The following is a 19,074-nucleotide window of genomic DNA, read 5'->3' as shown; positions in this document are numbered from 1 at the left end:
GCGCTGCCTTCAATAAAGCGCTGCCTTCAATACTGCGCTGCCTTCGATACTGCGCTACCTTCGATACTGCACTGCCTCGATACTGCGCTGCCTTCGATACGGCGCTGCCTTCAATACTGCATTGCCTTCAATACTGCATTGCCTTCAATACTGCACTGCCGTCAATACTGCACTGCCCTTCAACATTGCGCTGCCTTCAGTACTGCACTGCCCTTCAACACTGCGCTGCCTTCAATACTGCAATGCCCTTCAGTACTGCGCTGCTTTCAGTACTGCGCTGCCTTCAATACTGCGCTGCCTTCAATACTGCGCTTGCCTTGAATACTGCACTGACTTCAATACTGCGCTGCATTCAATACGGCGCGGCCCTTGAATACTGCGCTGCCCTTGAATACTGCGCTGCCTTCAATACTGCGATGTCTTCAATACTGCGCTGCCTTCACTACTGCGCTGCCTTCAATACTGCGTTGCCGTCAATACTGCGCTGCCTTCAATCCTGGGCTGACTTCAATACTGCGCTGCCTTCATTATTGCGCTGCCTTCATTATTGCGCTGCCTTCGATACTGCGCTGTCTTCGATACTGCGCTACCTTCGATACTGCACTGCCTCGATACTGCGATGCCTTCGATACAGCGCAGCCTTCGATACGGCGCTGCCTTCGATACGGCGCTGCCTTCGGTACTGCGCTGCATTCGATACTGCGCTGCCTTCGCTACTGCGCTGCCTTCAGTACCGCGCTGCCTTCAGTACTGAGCTGCCTTCGATACTGCGCTGCCTTTGATACTGCGCTCCCTTCAATACTGCGCTGCCTTCAATACTGAGCTGCCTTCAATACTGCGCTGCCCTCAATACTGCGCTGCCTTCAATACTGCGCTGCCTTCAATACTGCGCTGCCTTCAATACTGAGCTGCCTTCAATACTGCATTGCCTTCAATACTGCAGTGCCTTCAATACTGCATTGCCTTCAATACTGCATTGCCTTCAATACTGCGCTGCCTTCAATACTGCGCTTGCCTTGAATACTGCACTGACTTCAATACTGCGCTGCCTTCAATACTGCGCTGCCCTCAGTACCGCGCTGCCTTCAGTACTGAGCTGCCTTCGATACTGCGCTGCCTTTGATACTGCGCTCCCTTCAATACTGCGCTGCCTTCAATACTGCGCTGCCTTCAATACTGCGCTTGCCTTGAATACTGCACTGACTTCAATACTGCGCTGCCTTCAATACTGCGCTGCCCTCAGTACCGCGCTGCCTTCAGTACTGAGCTGCCTTCGATACTGCGCTGCCTTTGATACTGCGCTCCCTTCAATACTGCGCTGCCTTCAATACTGAGCTGCCTTCAATACTGCGCTGCCCTCAATACTGCGCTGCCTTCAATACTGCGCTGCCTTCAATACTGCGCTGCCTTCAATACTGAGCTGCCTTCAATACTGCATTGCCTTCAATACTGCAGTGCCTTCAATACTGCATTGCCTTCAATACTGCATTGCCTTCAATACTGCGCTGCCTTCAATACTGCGCTTGCCTTGAATACTGCACTGACTTCAATACTGCGCTGCCTTCAATACGGCGCGGCCCTTGAATACTGCGCTGCCCTTGAATACTGCGCTGCCTTCAATACTGCGCTGCCTTCAATACTGCTCTGCCTTCAATACTGCGCTGGCTTCAATACTGCGCTGCCTTCAATACTGCGTTGCCGTCAATACTGCGCTGCCTTCAATCCTGGGCTGACTTCAATACTGCGCTGCCTTCATTATTGCGCTGCCTTCATTATTGCGCTGCCTTCAATACTGCGCTGCCTTCGATACAGCGCTACCTTCGATACTGCACTGCCTCGATACTGCGATGCCTTCGATACAGCGCAGCCTTCGATACGGCGCTGCCTTCGATACGGCGCTGCCTTCGATACTGCGCTGCATTCGATACTGCGCTGCCTTCGATACTGCGCTGCCTTCAGTACCGCGCGGCCTTCAGTACCGCGCTGCCTTCAGTACTGAGCTGACTTCGATACTGCGCAGCCTTTGATACTGCGCTCCCTTCAATACTGCGCTGCCTTCAATACTGAGCTGCCTTCAATACTGCGCTGCCCTCAATACTGCGCTGCCCTCAATACTGCGCTGCCTTCAATACTGCGCTGCCTTCAATACTGCATTGCCTTCAATACTGCATTGCCTTCAATACTGCACTGCCTTCAATACTGCACTGCCCTTCTACATTGCGCTGCCTTCAGTACTGCACTGCCCTTCAACACTGCGCTGCCTTCAATACTGCAATGCCCTTCAGTACTGCGCTGCCTTCAGTACTGCGCTGCCTTCAATACTGCGCTGCCTTCAATACTGCGTGCCTTCAATACTGCGCTGCCATCAATACTGCGCTGCTTTCAATACTGTACTGCCTTCGATACTGCGCTGCCTTCAATGCTGCGCTGCCTTCAATACTGCAATGCCCTTCTGTACTGCGCTGCCTTCAGTACTGCGTTGCCTTCAATACTGCGCTGCCTTCAATACTGCGCTGCCTTCAATACTGCGCTGCCTTCGATACTGCGCTGCATTCAATACTGCACTGCCTTCAATACTGAGCTGCCTTCGATACTGCGCTGCCTTCAATACTGCGCTGCCTTCAATACTGCAGTGCCTTCAATACTGCATTGCCTTCAGTACTGCACTGCCCTTCAATACTGCGCTGCCCTTCAATACTGCACTGCCCTTCAATACTGCACTGCCCTTCAATACTGCACTGCCCTTCAATACTGCGCTGCCCTTCAATACTGCGCTGCCCTCCAATACTGCACTGCCCTCCAATACTACATTGCCTTCAATACTGCATTGCCTTCAATACTGCATTGACTTCAATACTGCATTGCCTTCAATACTGCGCTGCCCTTCAACACTGCGCTGCCTTCAATACAGCGCTGCCTTCAATACTGCGCTGCCTTCAATACTGCGCTGCCTTCAATACTGCGCTGCCCTTCAACACTGCGCTGCCTTCAATACTGCGCTGCCTTCAATACTGCGCTGCCCTTCAATACTGCGCTGCCCTTCAATACTGCGCTGCCTTCAATACTGCGCTGCCTTCAATACTGCATTGCCTTCAATACTGCATTGCCTTCAATGCTGCACTGCCTTCAATACTGCACTGCCCTTCAACATTGCGCTGCCTTCAGTACTGCACTGCCCTTCAACATTGCGCTGCCTTCAATACTGCAATGCCCTTCAGTACTGCGCTGCCTTCAGTACTGCGCTGCCTTAAATACTGCGCTGCCTTCAATACTGCGCTTGCCTTGAATACTGCACTGACTTCAATACTGCGCTGCCTTCAATAAAGCGCTGCCTTCAATACTGCGCTGCCTTCGATACTGCATTGCCTTCAATACTGCACTGCCGTCAATACTGCACTGCCCTTCAACATTGCGCTGCCTTCAGTACTGCACTGCCCTTCAACACTGCGCTGCCTTCAATACTGCAATGCCCTTCAGTACTGCGCTGCCTTCAGTACTGCGCTGCCTTCAATACTGCGCTGCCTTCAATACTGCGCTTGCCTTGAATACTGCACTGACTTCAATACTGCGCTGCATTCAATACGGCGCGGCCCTTGAATACTGCGCTGCCCTTGAATACTGCGCTGCCTTCAATACTGCGCTGCCTTCAATACTGCGCTGCCTTCAATACTGCGCTGCCTTCAATACTGCGTTGCCGTCAATACTGCGCTGCCTTCAATCCTGGGCTGACTTCAATACTGCGCTGCCTTCATTATTGCGCTGCCTTCATTATTGCGCTGCCTTCGATACTGCGCTGCCTTCGATACTGCGCTACCTTCGATAGTGCACTGCCTCGATACTGCGATGCCTTCGATACCGCGCAGCCTTCGATACGGCGCTGCCTTCGATACGGCGCTGCCTTCGGTACTGCGCTGCATTCGATACTGCGCTGCCTTCGCTACTGCGCTGCCTTCAGTACCGCGCGGCCTTCAGTACCGCGCTGCCTTCAGTACTGAGCTGCCTTCGATACTGCGCTGCCTTTGATACTGCGCTCCCTTCAATACTGCGCTGCCTTCAATACTGAGCTGCCTTCAATACTGCGCTGCCCTCAATACTGCGCTGCCTTCAATACTGCGCTGCCTTCAATACTGCGCTGCCTTCAATACTGAGCTGCCTTCAATACTGCATTGCCTTCAATACTGCACTGCCTTCAATACTGCATTGCCTTCAATACTGCATTGCCTTCAATACTGCACTGCCTTCAATACTGCACTGCCCTTCAACACTGCGCTGCCTTCAATACTGCAATGCCCTTCAGTACTGCGCTGCCTTCAGTACTGCGCTGCCTTCAATACTGCGCTGCCTTCAATACTGCGCTGCCTTCAATACTGCGCTGCCATCAATACTGCGCTGCCTTCAATACTGTACTGCCTTCAATACTGCGCTGCCTTCGATACTGTGCTGCCTTCAATGCTGCGCTGCCTTCAATACTGCAATGCCCTTCAGTACTGCGCTGACTTCAGTACTGCGCTGCCTTCAATACTGCGCTGCCTTCAATACTGCGCTGCCTTCAATACTGCGCTGCCTTCAATACTGCGCTGCTTTCGATACTGCGCTGCATTCAATACTGCACTGCCCTTCAATACTGCGCTGCCTTCAATACTGAGCTGCCTTCAATACTGCGCTGCCTTCAATACTGTGCTGCCCTTCAATACTGCGCTGCCTTCGATACTGCGCTGCCTTCAATACTGCGCTGCCTTCGATACTGCGCTGCCTTCAATACTGCGCTGCCTTCAGTACCGCGCTGCCTTCAGTACTGAGCTGCCTTCGATACTGCGCTGCCTTTGATACTGCGCTCCCTTCAATACTGCGCTGCCTTCAATACTGAGCTGCCTTCAATACTGCGCTGCCCTCAATACTGCGCTGCCTTCAATACTGCGCTGCCTTCAATACTGCGCTGCCTTCAATACTGAGCTGCCTTCAATACTGCATTGCCTTCAATACTGCACTGCCTTCAATACTGCATTGCCTTCAATACTGCATTGCCATCAATACTGCACTGCCTTCAATACTGCACTGCCTTCAATACTGCACTGCCCTTCAACATTGCGCTGCCTTCAGTACTGCACTGCCCTTCAACACTGCGCTGCCTTCAATACTGCAATGCCCTTCAGTACTGCGCTGCCTTCAGTACTGCGCTGCCTTCAATACTGCGCTGCCTTCAATACTGCGCTGCCATCAATACTGCGCTGCCATCAATACTGCGCTGCCTTCAATACTGCGCTGCCTTCAATACTGCGCTGCCATCAATACTGCGCTGCCTTCAATACTGCGCTGCCTTCAATACTGCGCTGCCATCAATACTGCGCTGCCTTCAATACTGTACTGCCTTCAATACTGCGCTGCCTTCGATACTGCGCTGCCTTCAATGCTGCGCTGCCTTCAATACTGCAATGCCCTTCAGTACTGCGCTGCCTTCAGTACTGCGTTGCCTTCAATACTGCGCTGCCTTCAATACTGCGCTGCCTTCAATACTGCGCTGCTTTCGATACTGCGCTGCATTCAATACTGCACTGCCCTTCAATACTGCGCTGCTTTCAATACTGAGCTGCCTTCAATACTGCGCTGCCTTCAATACTGTGCTGCCCTTCAATACTGCGCTGCCTTCGATACTGCGCTGCCTTCAATACTGCGCTGCCTTCAATACTGCAGTGCCTTCAATACTGCATTGCCTTCAGTACTGCACTGCCCTTCAATACTGCGCTGCCTTCAATACTGCACTGCCCTTCAATACTTCACTGCCCTTCAATACTGCGCTGCCCTCCAATACTGCACTGCCCTCCAATACTGCACTGCCCTCCAATACTGCACTGCCCTCCAATACTGCACTGCCCTCCAATACTGCATTGCCTTCAATACTGCATTGCCTTCAATACTGCATTGCCTTCAATACTAAATTGCCTTCAATACTGCATTGCCTTCAATACTGCGCTGCCCTTCAACACTGCGCTGCCTTCAATACTGCGCTGCCTTCAATACTGCGCTGCCCTTCAACACTGCGCTGCCTTCAATACTGCGCTGCCTTCAATACTGCGCTGCCCTTCAATACTGCGCTGCCATCAATACTGCGCTGCCTTCAATACTGCATTGCCTTCAATACTGCATTGCCTTCAATACTGCACTGCCTTCAATACTGCACTGCCTTCAATACTGCACTGCCCTTCAATACTGCACTGCCCTTCAACATTGCGCTGCCTTCAGTACTGCACTGCCCTTCAACATTGCGCTGCCTTCAATACTGCAATGCCCTTCAGTACTGCGCTGCCTTCAGTACTGCGCTGCCTTCAATACTGCGCTGCCTTCAATACTGCGCTTGCCTTGAATACTGCACTGACTTCAATACTGCGCTGCCTTCAATACGGCGCGGCCCTTGAATACTGCGCTGCCCTTGAATACTGCGCTGCCTTCAATACTGCGCTGCCTTCAATACTGCGCTGGCTTCAATACTGCGCTGCCTTCAATACTGCGTTGCCGTCAATACTGCGCTGCCTTCAATCCTGGGCTGACTTCAATACTGCGCTGCCTTCATTATTGCTCTGCCTTCATTATTGCGCTGCCTTCGATACTGCGCTGCCTTCGATACTGCGCTACCTTCGATACTGCACTGCCTCGATACTGCGATGCCTTCGATACGGCGCAGCCTTCGATACGGCGCTGCCTTCGATACGGCGCTGCCTTCGATACTGCGCTGCATTCGATACTGCGCTGCCTTCGATACTGCGCTGCCTTCAGTACCGCGCTGCCTTGAGTACGGAGCTGCCTTCGATACTGCGCTGCCTTCGATACTGCGCTGCCTTTGATACTGCACTGCCTTCAATACTGCGCTGCCTTCAATACTGCGCTGCCTTCAATGCTGCGCTGCCTTCAATACTGCACTGCATTCAATACTGCGCAGCCTTCAATACTGCACTGCCTTCAATACTGCGCTGCCTTCAATACTACGCTGGCTTCAATACTGCGCTGCCTTCAATACTGCGCTGCTTTCAATACTGCACTGCATTCAACACTGCGCTGCCTTCAATACTGCGCTGCCTTCAATACTGCGCTGCCCTTCAACACTGCGCTGCCCTTCAACACTGCGCTGCCTTCAATACTGCGCTTGCCTTGAATACTGCACTGACTTCAATACTGCGCTGCCTTCAATACGGCGTGGCCCTTGAATACTGCGCTGCCTTCAATACTGCTCTGCCTTCAATACTGCGCTGGCTTCAATACTGCGCTGCCTTCAATACTGCGTTGCCGTCAATACTGCGCTGCCTTCAATCCTGGGCTGACTTCAATACTGCGCTGCCCTTCAATACTGCGCTGCCCTTCAGTACTGCGCTGCCTTCAGTACTGCGCTGCCTTCAATACTGCGCTGCCTTCAATACTGCGCTTGCCTTGAATACTGCACTGACTTCAATACTGCGCTGCCTTCAATAAAGCGCTGCCTTCAATACTGCGCTGCCTTCGATACTGCGCTACCTTCGATACTGCACTGCCTCGATACTGCGCTGCCTTCGATACGGCGCTGCCTTCAATACTGCATTGCCTTCAATACTGCATTGCCTTCAATACTGCACTGCCGTCAATACTGCACTGCCCTTCAACATTGCGCTGCCTTCAGTACTGCACTGCCCTTCAACACTGCGCTGCCTTCAATACTGCAATGCCCTTCAGTACTGCGCTGCCTTCAGTACTGCGCTGCCTTCAATACTGCGCTGCCTTCAATACTGCGCTTGCCTTGAATACTGCACTGACTTCAATACTGCGCTGCATTCAATACGGCGCGGCCCTTGAATACTGCGCTGCCCTTGAATACTGCGCTGCCTTCAATACTGCGCTGCCTTCAATACTGCGCTGCCTTCACTACTGCGCTGCCTTCAATACTGCGTTGCCGTCAATACTGCGCTGCCTTCAATCCTGGGCTGACTTCAATACTGCGCTGCCTTCATTATTGCGCTGCCTTCATTATTGCGCTGCCTTCGATACTGCGCTGTCTTCGATACTGCGCTACCTTCGATACTGCACTGCCTCGATACTGCGATGCCTTCGATACAGCGCAGCCTTCGATACGGCGCTGCCTTCGATACGGCGCTGCCTTCGGTACTGCGCTGCATTCGATACTGCGCTGCCTTCGCTACTGCGCTGCCTTCAGTACCGCGCTGCCTTCAGTACTGAGCTGCCTTCGATACTGCGCTGCCTTTGATACTGCGCTCCCTTCAATACTGCGCTGCCTTCAATACTGAGCTGCCTTCAATACTGCGCTGCCCTCAATACTGCGCTGCCTTCAATACTGCGCTGCCTTCAATACTGCGCTGCCTTCAATACTGAGCTGCCTTCAATACTGCATTGCCTTCAATACTGCAGTGCCTTCAATACTGCATTGCCTTCAATACTGCATTGCCTTCAATACTGCGCTGCCTTCAATACTGCGCTTGCCTTGAATACTGCACTGACTTCAATACTGCGCTGCCTTCAATACTGCGCTGCCCTCAGTACCGCGCTGCCTTCAGTACTGAGCTGCCTTCGATACTGCGCTGCCTTTGATACTGCGCTCCCTTCAATACTGCGCTGCCTTCAATACTGAGCTGCCTTCAATACTGCGCTGCCCTCAATACTGCGCTGCCTTCAATACTGCGCTGCCTTCAATACTGCGCTGCCTTCAATACTGAGCTGCCTTCAATACTGCATTGCCTTCAATACTGCAGTGCCTTCAATACTGCATTGCCTTCAATACTGCATTGCCTTCAATACTGCGCTGCCTTCAATACTGCACTGACTTCAATACTGCGCTGCCTTCAATACTGCTCTGCCTTCAATCCTGGGCTGACTTCAATACTGCGCTGCCTTCATTATTGCGCTGCCTTCATTATTGCGCTGCCTTCGATACTGCGCTGCCTTCGATACTGCGCTACCTTCGATACTGCACTGCCTCGATACTGCGATGCCTTCGATACAGCGCAGCCTTCGATACGGCGCTGCCTTCGATACGGCGCTGCCTTCGATACTGCGCTGCATTCGATACTGCGCTGCCTTCGATACTGCGCTGCCTTCAGTACCGCGCGGCCTTCAGTACCGCGCTGCCTTCAGTACTGAGCTGACTTTGATACTGCGCAGCCTTTGATACTGCGCTCCCTTCAATACTGCGCTGCCTTCAATACTGAGCTGCCTTCAATACTGCGCTGCCCTCAATACTGCGCTGCCTTCAATACTGCGCTGCCTTCAATACTGCGCTGCCTTCAATACTGCATTGCCTTCAATACTGCATTGCCTTCAATACTGCACTGCCTTCAATACTGCACTGCCCTTCTACATTGCGCTGCCTTCAGTACTGCACTGCCCTTTAACACTGCGCTGCCTTCAATACTGCAATGCCCTTCAGTACTGCGCTGCCTTCAGTACTGCGCTGCCTTCAATACTGCGCTGCCTTCAATACTGCGTGCCTTCAATACTGCGCTGCCATCAATACTGCGCTGCCTTCAATACTGTACTGCCTTCGATACTGCGCTGCCTTCAATGCTGCGCTGCCTTCAATACTGCACTGCCCTTCAACATTGCGCTGCCTTCAGTACTGCACTGCCCTTCAACATTGCGCTGCCTTCAATACTGCAATGCCCTTCAGTACTGCGCTGCCTTCAGTACTGCGCTGCCTTCAATACTGCGCTGCCTTCAATACTGCGCTTGCCTTGAATACTGCACTGACTTCAATACTGCGCTGCCTTCAATAAAGCGCTGCCTTCAATACTGCGCTGCCTTCGATACTGCATTGCCTTCAATACTGCACTGCCGTCAATACTGCACTGCCGTCAATACTGCACTGCCCTTCAACATTGCGCTGCCTTCAGTACTGCACTGCCCTTCAACACTGCGCTGCCTTCAATACTGCAATGCCCTTCAGTACTGCGCTGCCTTCAGTACTGCGCTGCCTTCAATACTGCGCTGCCTTCAATACTGCGCTTGCCTTGAATACTGCACTGACTTCAATACTGCGCTGCATTCAATACGGCGCGGCCCTTGAATACTGCGCTGCCCTTGAATACTGCGCTGCCTTCAATACTGCGCTGCCTTCAATACTGCGCTGCCTTCAATACTGCGCTGCCTTCAATACTGCGTTGCCGTCAATACTGCGCTGCCTTCAATCCTGGGCTGACTTCAATACTGCGCTGCCTTCATTATTGCGCTGCCTTCATTATTGCGCTGCCTTCGATACTGCGCTGCCTTCGATACTGCGCTACCTTCGATACTGCACTGCCTCGATACTGCGATGCCTTCGATACCGCGCAGCCTTCGATACGGCGCTGCCTTCGATACGGCGCTGCCTTCGGTACTGCGCTGCATTCGATACTGCGCTGCCTTCGCTACTGCGCTGCCTTCAGTACCGCGCGGCCTTCAGTACCGCGCTGCCTTCAGTACTGAGCTGCCTTCGATACTGCGCTGCCTTTGATACTGCGCTCCCTTCAATACTGCGCTGCCTTCAATACTGAGCTGCCTTCAATACTGCGCTGCCCTCAATACTGCGCTGCCTTCAATACTGCGCTGCCTTCAATACTGCGCTGCCTTCAATACTGAGCTGCCTTCAATACTGCATTGCCTTCAATACTGCACTGCCTTCAATACTGCATTGCCTTCAATACTGCATTGCCTTCAATACTGCACTGCCTTCAATACTGCACTGCCCTTCAACACTGCGCTGCCTTCAATACTGCAATGCCCTTCAGTACTGCGCTGCCTTCAGTACTGCGCTGCCTTCAATACTGCGCTGCCTTCAATACTGCGCTGCCTTCAATACTGCGCTGCCATCAATACTGCGCTGCCTTCAATACTGTACTGCCTTCAATACTGCGCTGCCTTCGATACTGTGCTGCCTTCAATGCTGCGCTGCCTTCAATACTGCAATGCCCTTCAGTACTGCGCTGACTTCAGTACTGCGCTGCATTCAATACTGCGCTGCCTTCAATACTGCGCTGCCTTCAATACTGCGCTGCATTCAATACTGCGCTGCTTTCGATACTGCGCTGCATTCAATACTGCACTGCCCTTCAATACTGCGCTGCCTTCAATACTGAGCTGCCTTCAATACTGCGCTGCCTTCAATACTGTGCTGCCCTTCAATACTGCGCTGCCTTCGATACTGCGCTGCCTTCAATACTGCGCTGCCTTCAATACTGCGCTGCCTTCAATACTGCGCTGCCTTCAGTACCGCGCTGCCTTCAGTACTGAGCTGCCTTCGATACTGCGCTGCCTTTGATACTGCGCTCCCTTCAATACTGCGCTGCCTTCAATACTGAGCTGCCTTCAATACTGCGCTGCCCTCAATACTGCGCTGCCTTCAATACTGCGCTGCCTTCAATACTGCGCTGCCTTCAATACTGAGCTGCCTTCAATACTGCATTGCCTTCAATACTGCACTGCCTTCAATACTGCATTGCCTTCAATACTGCATTGCCATCAATACTGCACTGCCTTCAATACTGCACTGCCCTTCAACATTGCGCTGCCTTCAGTACTGCACTGCCCTTCAACACTGCGCTGCCTTCAATACTGCAATGCCCTTCAGTACTGCGCTGCCTTCAGTACTGCGCTGCCTTCAATACTGCGCTGCCTTCAATACTGCGCTGCCATCAATACTGCGCTGCCTTCAATACTGTACTGCCTTCAATACTGCGCTGCCTTCGATACTGCGCTGCCTTCAATGCTGCGCTGCCTTCAATACTGCAATGCCCTTCAGTACTGCGCTGCCTTCAGTACTGCGTTGCCTTCAATACTGCGCTGCCTTCAATACTGCGCTGCCTTCAATACTGCGCTGCTTTCGATACTGCGCTGCATTCAATACTGCACTGCCCTTCAATACTGCGCTGCTTTCAATACTGAGCTGCCTTCAATACTGCGCTGCCTTCAATACTGTGCTGCCCTTCAATACTGCGCTGCCTTCGATACTGCGCTGCCTTCAATACTGCGCTGCCTTCAATACTGCAGTGCCTTCAATACTGCATTGCCTTCAGTACTGCACTGCCCTTCAATACTGCGCTGCCTTCAATACTGCACTGCCCTTCAATACTGCACTGCCCTTCAATACTGCGCTGCCCTCCAATACTGCACTGCCCTCCAATACTGCACTGCCCTCCAATACTGCACTGCCCTCCAATACTGCACTGCCCTCCAATACTGCATTGCCTTCAATACTGCATTGCCTTCAATACTGCGCTGCCCTTCAACACTGCGCTGCCTTCAATACTGCGCTGCCTTCAATACTGCGCTGCCCTTCAACACTGCGCTGCCTTCAATACTGCGCTGCCTTCAATACTGCGCTGCCCTTCAATACTGCGCTGCCATCAATACTGCGCTGCCTTCAATACTGCATTGCCTTCAATACTGCATTGCCTTCAATACTGCACTGCCTTCAATACTGCACTGCCTTCAATACTGCACTGCCCTTCAACATTGCGCTGCCTTCAGTACTGCACTGCCCTTCAACATTGCGCTGCCTTCAATACTGCAATGCCCTTCAGTACTGCGCTGCCTTCAGTACTGCGCTGCCTTCAATACTGCGCTGCCTTCAATACTGCGCTTGCCTTGAATACTGCACTGACTTCAATACTGCGCTGCCTTCAATACGGCGCGGCCCTTGAATACTGCGCTGCCCTTGAATACTGCGCTGCCTTCAATATTGCGCTGCCTTCAATACTGCGCTGGCTTCAATACTGCGCTGCCTTCAATACTGCGTTGCCGTCAATACTGCGCTGCCTTCAATCCTGGGCTGACTTCAATACTGCGCTGCCTTCATTATTGCTCTGCCTTCATTATTGCGCTGCCTTCGATACTGCGCTGCCTTCGATACTGCGCTACCTTCGATACTGCACTGCCTCGATACTGCGATGCCTTCGATACGGCGCAGCCTTCGATACGGCGCTGCCTTCGATACGGCGCTGCCTTCGATACTGCGCTGCATTCGATACTGCGCTGCCTTCGATACTGCGCTGCCTTCAGTACCGCGCTGCCTTGAGTACGGAGCTGCCTTCGATACTGCGCTGCCTTCGATACTGCGCTGCCTTTGATACTGCACTGCCTTCAATACTGCGCTGCCTTCAATACTGCGCTGCCTTCAATACTGCGCTGCCTTCAATACTGCACTGCATTCAATACTGCGCTGCCTTCAATACTGCACTGCCTTCAATACTGCGCTGCCTTCAATACTACGCTGGCTTCAATACTGCGCTGCCTTCAATACTGCGCTGCTTTCAATACTGCACTGCATTCAACACTGCGCTGCCTTCAATACTTAGCTGCCTTCAATACTGCGCTGCCTTCAATACTGCGCTGCCCTTCAATACTGCGCTGCCTTCGATACTGCACTGCCCTTCAATACTGCGCTGCCTTCGATACTGCGCTGCCCTTCAACACTGCGCTGCCTTCAATACTGCGCTCCCTTCAATACTGCGCTTCCCTTGAATACTGCACTGCCTTCAATACTGCGCTGCCTTCAATACTGTGCTTCCCTTGAATACTGCACTGACTTCAATACTGCGCTGCCTTCAATACTGCGCGGCCCTTGAATACTGCGCTGCCCTTGAATACTGCGCTGCCTTCAATACTGCGCTGCCTTCAATACGGCGCGGCCCTTGAATACTGCGCTGCCCTTGAATACTGCGCTGCCTTCAATACTGCGCTGCCTTCGATACTGCGCTGCCTTCGATACAACGCTGCCTTTGATACTGCGCTGCATTCGATACTGTGCTGCTTTAGATACTGCGCTGCCTTCAGTACCGCGCTGCCTTCAGTACTGAGCTGCCTTCGATACTGCGCTGCCTTCGATACTGCGCTGCCTTCAATACTGCGCTGCCTTCAATACTGAGCTGCCTTCAATACTGCGCTGCCTTCAATACTGCACTGCCTTTAATACTGCATTGCCTTCAATACTGCACTGCCTTCAATACTGCGCTGCCTTCAATACTGCAATGCCCTTCAGTACTGCGCTGCCTTCAGTACTGCGCTGCCTTCAATACTGCGCTGCCTTCAATACTACGCTGCCTTCAATACTGCGCTGCCTTCAATACTGTACTGCCTTCGATACTGCGCTGCCTTCAACTCTGCGCTGCCTTCAATACTGCAATGCCCTTCAGTAATGCGCTGCCTTCAGTACTGCGCTGCCTTCAATACTGCGCTGCCTTCAATACTGCGCTGCCTTCAATACTGCGCTGCCTTCAGTACTGCGCTGCTTTCGATACTGCGCTGCATTCGATACTGCGCTGGCTTCAGTACTGCGCTGCCTTCAGTACTGCGCTGCCTTCAATACTGCGCTGCATTCGATACTGCGCTGCCTTCGATACTGCGCTGCCTACAGTACCACGCTGCCTTGAGTACGGAGCTGCCTTCGATACTGCGCTGCCTTCTATACTGCGCTGCCTTCGATACTGCGCTGCCTTCAATACTGCGCTGCCTTCAATACTGCGCTGCCTTCAATACTGCGCTGCCTTCAATACTGCACTGCATTCAATACTGCGCTGCCTTCAATACTGCGCTGCCTTCAATATTGCGCTGCCTTCAATACTACGCTGCCTTCAATACTGCGCTGCCTTCAATACTGCGCTGCCTTCAATACTGCACTGCATTCAACACTGCGCTGCCTTCAATACTGCGCTGCCCTTTAATACTGCGCTGCCTTCGATATTGCGCTGCCCTTCAACACTTCGCTGACTTCAATACTGTGCTCCCTTCAATACTGCGCTTCACTTGAATACTGCGCTGCCTTCAATACTGCGCTGCCTTCAATACTGTGCTTCCCTTGAATACTGCACTGACTTCAATACTGCGCGGCCCTTGAATACTGCGCTGCCCTTGAATACTGCGCTGCCTTCAATACTGCGCTGCCTTCAATACAGCGCTGCCATCGATACTGCGCTGGCTTCAATACTGCGTTGCCTTAAATACTGCGCTGCCTTCAGTACTGCGCTGCCTTCAATACTGCGCTGCCTTCAATACTGAGCTGCCTTCAATACTGCGCTGCCTTCAATCCTGGGCTGCCTTCAATACTGCGCTGCCTTCAATACTGCGCTGCCTTCATTATTGCGCTGCATTCGATAATGCGCTGCCTTCGATACTGCGCTACCTTCGATACTGCACTGCCTCGATACTGCGCTGCCTTCGATACGGCGCTGCCTTCGATACGGCGCTGCCTTCGATACAACGCTGCCTTTGATACTGCGCTGCATTCGACACTGCGCTGCTTTAGATACTGCGCTGCCTTCAGTACCGCGCTGCCTTCAGTACTGAGCTGCCTTCGATACTGCTCTGCCTTCGATACTGCGCTGCCTTTGATACTGCACTGCCTTCAATACTGCGCTGCCTTCAATACTGCGCTGCCTTCAATACTGCGCTGCCTTCAATACTGCACTGCATTCAATACTGCGCTGCCTTCAATACTGCACTGCCTTCAATACTGCGCTGCCTTCAATACTACGCTGCCTTTGATACTGCACTGCCTTCAATACTGCGCTGCCTTCAATACTGCGCTGCCTTCAATACTGCGCTGCCTTCAATACTGCACTGCATTCAATACTGCGCTGCCTTCAATACTGCGCTTCCCTTGAATACTGCACTGCCTTCAATACTGCGCTGCCTTCAATACTGCGCTTCCCTTGAATACTGCACTGCCTTCAATACTGCGCTGCCTTCAATACTGTGCTTCCCTTGAATACTGCACTGACTTCAAGACTGCGCTGCCTTCAATACTGCGCGGCCCTTGAATACTGCGCTGCCCTTGAATACAACGCTGCCTTTGATACTGCGCTGCATTCGACACTGCGCTGCTTTAGATACTGCGCTGCCTTCAGTACCGCGCTGCCTTCAGTACTGAGCTGCCTTCGATACTGCGCTGCCTTCGATACTGCGCTGCCTTTGATACTGCACTGCCTTCAATACTGCGCTGCCTTCAATACTGCGCTGCCTTCAATACTGCGCTGCCTTCAATACTGCACTGCATTCAATACTGCGCTGCCTTCAATACTGCACTGCCTTCAATACTGCGCTGCCTTCAATACTACGCTGCCTTTGATACTGCACTGCCTTCAATACTGCGCTGCCTTCAATACTGCGCTGCCTTCAATACTGCGCTGCCTTCAATACTGCACTGCATTCAATACTGCGCTGCCTTCAATACTGCGCTTCCCTTGAATACTGCACTGCCTTCAATACTGCGCTGCCTTCAATACTGTGCTTCCCTTGAATACTGCACTGACTTCAATACTGCGCTGCCTTCAATACTGCGCGGCCCTTGAATACTGCGCTGCCCTTGAATACTGCGCTGCCTTCAATACTGCGCTGCCTTCAATACGGCGCGGCCCTTGAATACTGCGCTGCCCTTGATAACTGCGCTGCCTTCAATACTGCGCTGCCTTCGATACTGCGCTACCTTCGATACTGCACTGCTTTAGATACTGCGCTGCCTTCAGTACCGCGCTGCCTTCAGTACTGAGCTTCCTTCGATACTGAGCTGCCTTCGATACTGCGCTGCCTTCGATACTGCGCTGCCTTCAATACTGCGCTGCCTTCAATACTGAGCTGCCTTCAATACTGCGCTGCCTTCAATACTGCACTGCCTTCAATACTGCATTGCCTTCAATACTGCACTGCCGTCAATACTGCGCTGCCTTCAATACTGCAATGCCCTTCAGTACTGCGCTGCCTTCAGTACTGCGCTGCCTTTAATACTGCGCTGCTTTCAATACTGCGCTGCCTTCAGTACCGCGCTGCCTTCAGTACTGAGCTGACTTCGATACTGCGCAGCCTTTGATACTGCGCTGCCTTCAATACTGAGCTGCCTTCAATACTGCGCTGCCCTCAATACTGCGCTGCCTTCAATACTGCGCTGCCTTCAATACTGCGCTGCCTTCAATACTGAGCTGCCTTCAATACTGCATTGCCTTCAATACTGCACTGCCTTCAATACTGCATTGCCTTCAATACTGCATTGCCATCAATACTGCACTGCCTTCAATACTGCACTGCCCTTCAACATTGCGCTGCCTTCAGTACTGCACTGCCCTTCAACACTGCGCTGCCTTCAATACTGCAATGCCCTTCAGTACTGCGCTGCCTTCAGTACTGCGCTGCCTTCAATACTGCGCTGCCTTCAATACTGCGCTGCCTTCAATACTGCGCTGCCATCAATACTGCGCTGCCTTCAATACTGTACTGCCTTCAATACTGCGCTGCCTTCGATACTGCGCTGCCTTCAATGCTGCGCTGCCTTCAATACTGCAATGCCCTTCAGTACTGCGCTGCCTTCAGTACTGCGTTGCCTTCAATACTGCGCTGCCTTCAATACTGCGCTGCCTTCAATACTGCGCTGCTTTCGATACTGCGCTGCATTCAATACTGCACTGCCCTTCAATACTGCGCTGCTTTCAATACTGAGCTGCCTTCAATACTGCGCTGCCTTCAATACTGTGCTGCCCTTCAATACTGCGCTGCCTTCGATACTGCGCTGCCTTCAATACTGCGCTGCCTTCAATACTGCAGTGCCTTCAATACTGCATTGCCTTCAGTACTGCACTGCCCTTCAATACTGCGCTGCCTTCAATACTGCACTGCCCTTCAATACTGCACTGCCCTTCAATACTGCGCTGCCCTCCAATACTGCACTGCCCTCCAATACTGCACTGCCCTCCAATACTGCACTGCCCTCCAATACTGCACTGCCCTCCAATACTGCATTGCCTTCAATACTGCATTGCCTTCAATACTGCGCTGCCCTTCAACACTGCGCTGCCTTCAATACTGCGCTGCCTTCAATACTGCGCTGCCCTTCAACACTGCGCTGCCTTCAATACTGCGCTGCCTTCAATACTGCGCTGCCCTTCAATACTGCGCTGCCATCAATACTGCGCTGCCTTCAATACTGCATTGCCTTCAATACTGCATTGCCTTCAATACTGCACTGCCTTCAATACTGCACTGCCTTCAATACTGCACTGCCTTCAATACTGCACTGCCCTTCAACATTGCGCTGCCTTCAGTACTGCACTGCCCTTCAACATTGCGCTGCCTTCAATACTGCAATGCCCTTCAGTACTGCGCTGCCTTCAGTACTGCGCTGCCTTCAATACTGCGCTGCCTTCAATACTGCGCTTGCCTTGAATACTGCACTGACTTCAATACTGCGCTGCCTTCAATACGGCGCGGCCCTTGAATACTGCGCTGCCCTTGAATACTGCGCTGCCTTCAATATTGCGCTGCCTTCAATACTGCGCTGGCTTCAATACTGCGCTGCCTTCAATACTGCGTTGCCGTCAATACTGCGCTGCCTTCAATCCTGGGCTGACTTCAATACTGCGCTGCCTTCATTATTGCTCTGCCTTCATTATTGCGCTGCCTTCGATACTGCGCTGCCTTCGATACTGCGCTACCTTCGATACTGCACTGCCTCGATACTGCGATGCCTTCGATACGGCGCAGCCTTCGATACGGCGCTGCCTTCGATACGGCGCTGCCTTCGATACTGCGCTGCATTCGATACTGCGCTGCCTTCGATACTGCGCTGCCTTCAGTACCGCGCTGCCTTGAGTACGGAGCTGCCTTCGATACTGCGCTGCCTTCGATACTGCGCTGCCTTTGATACTGCACTGCCTTCAATACTGCGCTGCCTTCAATACTGCGCTGCCTTCAATACTGCGCTGCCTTCAATACTGCACTGCATTCAATACTGCGCTGCCTTCAATACTGCACTGCCTTCAATACTGCGCTGCCTTCAATACTACGCTGGCTTCAATACTGCGCTGCCTTCAATACTGCGCTGCTTTCAATACTGCACTGCATTCAACACTGCGCTGCCTTCAATACTTAGCTGCCTTCAATACTGCGCTGCCTTCAATACTGCGCTGCCCTTCAATACTGCGCTGCCTTCGATACTGCACTGCCCTTCAATACTGCGCTGCCTTCGATACTGCGCTGCCCTTCAACACTGCGCTGCCTTCAATACTGCGCTCCCTTCAATACTGCGCTTCCCTTGAATACTGCACTGCCTTCAATACTGCGCTGCCTTCAATACTGTGCTTC

This window comes from Scyliorhinus torazame, chromosome 14 (genome assembly GCF_047496885.1).
Source record: "Scyliorhinus torazame isolate Kashiwa2021f chromosome 14, sScyTor2.1, whole genome shotgun sequence".
Taxonomy (NCBI): domain Eukaryota; kingdom Metazoa; phylum Chordata; class Chondrichthyes; order Carcharhiniformes; family Scyliorhinidae; genus Scyliorhinus; species Scyliorhinus torazame.
This window is presented reverse-complemented; position numbering follows the sequence as displayed.